Source organism: Cupressus sempervirens, chromosome 1 (genome assembly GCF_028749045.1).
Source record: "Cupressus sempervirens isolate cs-2001-9-10 chromosome 1, ASM2874904v1, whole genome shotgun sequence".
Classification (NCBI taxonomy): Eukaryota; Viridiplantae; Streptophyta; class Pinopsida; order Cupressales; family Cupressaceae; genus Cupressus; species Cupressus sempervirens.
In genome coordinates, this window is record NC_143118.1 from 204,270,996 (window position 1) to 204,278,314 (window position 7,319).

Here is a 7,319-nt window from a genome sequence, read left to right on the forward strand (position 1 = left end):
AGTGCCAAGAAGAACCAAGTGCCGAGCATAACCAAGTGCCAAGTAGAACCAAGTGCTGAGAAAAACCAAGTGCTGAGTAGAACCAAGTGCTGAGTAGTGACAAGGTTGTTATCTAGAAGTTTTTGAATTAAAAGGAAGATAAGAATGATGAGCTGGTGGCACATAACACCATGTAGAACATTTTTAAGAAACAACTGGCAAAGTTTCCAGAAGAAAATAAGATATGGGGTAGATACATTGTATCCTACCTAATTCATTTTGAAACCCTAAAATTGGAGAGGGAGAATCGAGCGGCAAAAAGCAAATCAGACTTCTATATAAGAATACATAAGTTAATGAAAAGAAGGAGAGGAGATAGTGAAAGAGAGAGCCATGGTCAAGCATAAAAGCATGAAATGCCGAAGAATGTGCTAAGGAGAAGATAGCATAGGAACTCTGTATGGATAGATGACCACAAGAATGATTGCATTGGCAGAATGAGTAAGAAGACTCAAGGAGACGAAGCTTGAGAGGGAGACAAGCAGTCAGAGTAGAAGTGAAGCCAAGCATAAGGATTGAACTGAAAGAGTGATCTAAAATCTGCAAAGTATGTTGTAAGTTATATCAGATCAAAAGACCATTATCGTTACTTTCTAGTAATTGTAATAGTAAGATGAATCCTATGGACTTAGGTTGGTTTAACAACCATTAGATAAATCCTTTAACAGGGTGACATTCTAAGTGAATGTTCTAAAGACCTTTAATCAGGCCCATTCCTAACAGTTTGGTGAAATCCTCTAACAAGGTCACATTTAACAGTGTGTTGTAAGCCTTTAACAGGGCAGGCTTTTAACAGGGCATCACTTCAGAAGAGTGAGAATCAAGTAGCATGTTACTGGTGGTATTTCCCAAATTGGGTTTCCACATAAATCATTGTGTCATGTGTTGATTTTGAATGTTTTGTCATTGCATATTGATTTATAGTAATTTGCTTATATAATTGATTTAAGTATTGGATGGATGAAAAGTATATGGATTCATTAAAAGTAGGAAAAAGGTATTAATAGGGAATTTTAGACCTTGAATAACTAATTCACCCCCCCTCTCAGTTATTCTAAAGAATTCTAACATTTCTTAACTGGCATCCCTATTTTATTGGCAGCTCACTTGTTTCTTTGGTTTCTAATGCATAGGCTTCCTTTAACGCCTCCCCTGCCCCTTGCATGGATCTTCCCAGTTTCATGCGGATTAAGGAGAGTGGAGGGATAAGTTTGAAAAAGAAAGACCACACTTCCTACCACTACATATGTCTTCTTTCCACATGTGGGCTTCTTTATAATATGCAAGCCACCTCCCCTACTAGCGTGGGAACTTCCTCTGCAAGATGTTGTGGGTTGCTCCATTTTGGCCACTTCTTCATCTGGTCTCCCATCTACATCTTTCAATGTGGGAGCCCTTTTAACCCCTTTTCATGGCCTATAAAATCTAGTCCAACAACTTATTAACAAAGGAAAAATGCTTCCATCTTCCCATTCGCTGAAACCTTCTCCATTTCCCTCCAATATCTGCCACGTCCCTCTAGAATAGAAAAAGATTTTGCAACTTTAGTAGCATACAATTCAACACTATGGCCCTAGCAACCACCATGTAGATCTTCCATAACAAGGTACTTTAATCGATCCCTACTAATATTTTCGTCCTTCAAGTACTCTCTAGCTAGTATGATTTGAGTCTTTATTAAATCTATTGCCTCTTCTACTAATTTAAATACTCCCTTGGAGCTTTTCGGGAATTATGTTGCAATATTTTGGCTAACACAAGATCATCAAAATCCATAGGAACATCAGCACTAACGTTAATTGCAATCTAATCAAGTAAATGTTCCTATACAGAGCCTTCTTCAGGATTGTAAGTAGCAATGAGAAGTGGTTTGTAGGGATGCCGAAAACTAATTCCTTCTCTTTCCACAGTATTCATCCCTTCTATAAGAGCATTAAGAAAAAGTTGCATATACCTTCCTTGAGAAGATTTTATCTCATCAAAATATAAAACCCCTCTGTGAGCTTTAGTAAGAAGACCTGGCTGACATATTGTTGTTCTAGATTTTAATACACTTTTCAACATCCAATGATCCAAGAAGCCTTTCTTCTGTTATCCCAAGTGGGATCTGCACAAAAGGAGCTTTGATTATATTTGTCTTTAGTGTACCATCACTTTTTTTTTATTTCAATTGATTAGCTAGTCCATCTTCCTACTCTTTATGACACAACAGATCAACATTGTCAATAGAGTATGTAGGGAAAATGCCTACTATTTGATCCTCGTGGATGGGCAGAATGCCTCAAGCTTGTGAGCACAACACCTTTCTCATCAATGTCGACAACTATGCGTGTCTTGCATTTATTACATGTACACATACCACTTGATTTGAAAAAGGTATATGTGTATATCTAATACTCAGTGAGTTACAATTTCTTCAATCTCTCAAAATATGCACAATCCCACATACCTATCAACCTGATGCAATTAGTCGGGCCCCAAAGTGGCCCAGCTAAAAAAAATTTCATTTTCAAACAACTAAACTACTAGATTGATCCACTGACTACCTGATACTGATCCAAAAACAATTCAACCACTAAATCAATATTTGAAACTCATTTTAACCCTTTTTGCAATCTGTTACTTTTGCGCCAAGAGGTCCTGTGACTGGCCTTAAAAACTGATTTGAACATTTGTTTGGGCTTTGAAATCTAACACACTGACTCTTTGTTCTGCACTCTTGTACCCTGTCAAATCTCATCTCATGAAAAATTTAGGGTCAAAAGATATTGACCATCAAAGTTACCTCCTCAGAACTACCTGCAAGCAAACAATTTAGAAAATAATAAATCAGGCTCAAGTTTGGCTTTAAAAATTGGGAAAATGGACACATGGGAAGATGAAAATTGGGGCGTTGGTTCTTTGTCATGGGGACATTATGAATATGTGATTTGGGCTCATGATTAATAAGAGGGCGCAAATGGTGATCGGTCAAAGTGCGCTACCTGGATTTTACAAACTAGAAACACTGGTAGAAAAGTAATTTTTAAAAATGAAATTGTCGTGGAAAAGTGTGCATATGGATTTGTAATGACTTACAAACTGACACACTTGGAGTATTTTCAAAGGAAAATATAGGGGTATAATCCATTTGATCTTACCAATCACATATCTCAAGTTATGACATCCCGAACAGGGGTACAACAATTTGCAAATGCTGACACCAGTATAACTTTAGAAATTGTGTTTGGAATCGCATTTGAAAATTGATCAAACGGATTTGTCATAAGTTGAAACTTGAAACATAACAAGTTTTTGACCTCTATAATACAATGCAAAAGGAAATTTCACATTTTAGTGAACTGGTCAAAAGTTATAGCACGTCAAACAGGGCTTCCCAAAATTATAAGTACATAAATGCACGAATAGTAAATGACCAAATTTGAGGGGTTTGAAACCTAGTCAAACAGATTTGAAATGACGTGAAATCTGATACATAGGTTCTTAGGTATGGACACTAGATATTCCAAAAGTGGCAAATCATGAAACCTTTATGGGTGCGAGATATTTAGATGCAAACATGGCCTCCTATCACTATTTGACACGTGTGAAAATGCAGATTTGACAACTAGCTCAAAACTAGACTTAACAAAATGGCTCAAAATCTCAATTTTTCTTCATGGAATGCTTACACAGGCTGAATACAGGGTGTTAGAAACATTAAACACCTTAGCGGCCTCAAAGGTATAGCCAGGTATATACGCATCAAAAAGTGTTTATAGGGCTTAAATTTCTCAATGGTGCTCAAAATTAGGGCTACAATTTTGAGCATCAACATCCCCACCTACTAAGGATCTTGTACCACCTCCTATAGCACCCCCTTATAGTTAGGCCTCCATACTATGGAAGCATCTTTTTACCACTATGCTTTCAGATGAGACAGTCAACCTAGACCAAGATACTTTATCACTACACGATTCAGATATTAGACAAATTGGTAGAGAATTGCATGATGCTATGGTAAATATAAATTTTTATGTTTAAATTTATTTGTTACTATAATTTACACTTATAAGTTTAACATACTTGAGCTTTTATACATGCTCTTAGAGACATACATATATTCAAGTGATTCAATCTAACTTGTGTACATACATGTGTTCTATAGGGTCTTGTGATAGTATGTTACATTTTGAAGATCTTTAGACCCCAACAAATCTTTATGACATGAGTCACAAGTATGTTACATTTTCAAATATATATATATATATATATATATATATATATATATATATGTACATATGATATAATACATGCACATACATAATTTTATAATAACAAATTTCTTTCATTTGACACAAGGTTCAGACCAAGATCATAGAGCCTTTTGGGGTCATGGATCAGGATGGGGATGTGGTTGATTGTATTTAAGATGTCTATTTCATTGATGTTGAGACATTTTATATATATTCATGTCATTTTACATTCTTTAATAAGGTGACCTCGATGTTGTTTATATGGTATTTGGATACATTTGATGTGGCATTTTAGAGACATTTGATGTGGTATTTTGGAGACATTTTATATGTTATTTGGATACATTTGATGTCGTATTTTAGAGACATTTGATGTCATATTTTGGAGACATTTTATATGGTATTTTGGATACATTTTACATGGGTGCATTATTTAATAGATATGTTATTTTGTAGATGTACATGTTATGTTCATGTCTTATGTTCATGTTGAATGTATGTATGTTTTCAATATTCATATTTTTATTTTATAGATCGTGTGTTATTTTGTACATGTGTTACAACATTTAATCACTAAATTTAATATGATTTCTAAGATATTTAGATAACATTGCAAAACAATGAATAACATAGCTCCTATCATGAACTCCATCATCACTAATATAGAAATGAACCTCCTTGATGATAATGCATTCATTTTCCTCCAAATTTTCTATCTCATCCACCTCAAATTTTACATGTCTAAAAATCATTGACACAAATATTGGAACTTGTTTAGAATGAAAATATTGCCCTTGAAGCTCTGTTTGAGGTGAAAATTTATAGTTCTTAGAGAAATCTACAACTGAAAGAATACAACTAGGTGGAAAATAACTTTTTCAATCACAATTTTTTTTATCTTGCCATCTTGCACCATGACAATGTAGGATATGTGGAATGGATGGAACTTGGTCATAAACTCATCATATCATAATTCACTCTCCTTCAATACAATTTTTTTGGATCCATGAAACTGGTGTCAATTCATCAATATTCTCAATTTGTAGTAGAAATTTAGATAAATCTCCACAATCTGGACATTGATTTATGATGCATTATCCTTTGAACTTATATGAATCTTCTAATTTATCACATAATATAGACTTCACAAATTGTGATGTACTACTGGGGATGACTAAATTTGGATCAAGTACTGTCATAACTTTTTTATGTGATTGCAAGTGTAGACCAAATTCAACATGGTTTTGACAACAACAAGTTTCACGTATCTTATTTATGCATACAAAGGAGGGATGTAGGATCTCAAACATTCTCTGACATATTTTCACATTTGAAAATTCTTACTTGAATGTTTAAAATAATTCACTTTGTGTTATATCTATAAAATGTTTTGTATGTTCAATTTTTGCCCCTATCTCTTGATCTTTAATTTGTATAGTATCACATCTATTGGAAGAAAAAAGAGACGATGTGGTCCAAAATTCAATAACCTGTCTTTTTAATTCTTTAGAAATTCTATCTTTTTGAGAAACTCTACAAATATTCACCCAATTATTCTCAATGTTTTCACCTACCATATTTCTTCTCCTAATGTATCTTTGAATAGTTCTTCTAGATATATGTAGTAAATTGAAAATTGCACATACTTGTTTTCTATGTCAACTTTCTACTAGACATAGTAGTTATCAATGCTCTATATGCAATGCTCAAATTGCCTCCTCGAGTTGTATTGTCAATTTTTTTATAAGCAGTTTGCAAATTTTCAACTATTATTTTATTAGCATTATGTGCATGGTTTTTCCTATTATCAACACCCAGCAACTCCAAAATAGGCCTCGTATATTTTCTCCTAAATAACTTGACAAATAATTGTGCCTTTCCAAATATACTTTTGCTTTTGAAATATTCATCCCACATGTTATGGAAATGTTTTTTAATAGTGTTCTCTTTTACCATTTGCATAGATGGAATTTGACTAAAAAGTAGGTCCTCATCCAAATTCATCAAATTTCCTACACCTAATAATATGTTTCTATCATTATAACTACAAATTTGTTCATCTTCATGAATCTCATCCTCTTCATTAATCTCATCTTCTTCATTAACTTTAGTAGGTTGGTTTTGATTACATTTTGTATGACCTTTCATTTTGTCATCTCTTATTATATCATATTTCCTTGATCTAGCATTTTTATTAACCATTCAATATTTTGACCTATAGGAAAATATTTTAATTTAGATTCCACTAGAAATATATTTCAATACTTCAATATAGAGTACATAAAAATAACTAGGTGAAAAAAATTACCTTATTGACGATCCTTTGTAATTGTCGCTAAACTCCACGAAACAATTGATAAACACGGCTTTAAAATTTTGTTTTTTTTGAAAATGCTTCTTTAAATTTTGCAATTTACTATACAATTATTATAAATTGAAATTAAAACCAAATTATTTTATATGAAACCACCAATGTAACCACTAGTAGCTTTTTTGGGCTAACAAGGGTTATGGCCAAAACTGTTACGGCTGAAAGGGTTTTGGGCGTAATTGTCTATGTGTCATCCTAAGTGGCAACCACACAAGAAAAAGATGTAATTTCTATAAAAAAATTCACTTTCAATGCTAATTTCTCCATAAAAAATGAAGTTTTTCCAAAAACTAAAAGTACCCTTTTGTAAATCTTGGAGTCAATATTATGGTCATATAAATTTTGTAGTATTTTTATTATTTAAAATATGTTATATTTATAAAATATTACAAGTTTATCTTTTAAAATTTAACAAGATGTCCGATCAAAAAAAGAAAAAGATAGTAAATCATGTTCAAAAAAATAAAAAATTTATGTGTACCTCTAGAGGAGAGAGTCATCTTCAAGAATATGTAATTTGTTTTAAAAAATATGTAGATTTGATATAAAAATTTTCGTGGGAAAAAAATGTCAATTTCTAATAAGTTCAACTTTGAACACTTATAACTTGAAACATATAAGTCCAAAATAAATAAATAAAGAATTTTTCCACTAGGTATACATGTCAACTATAA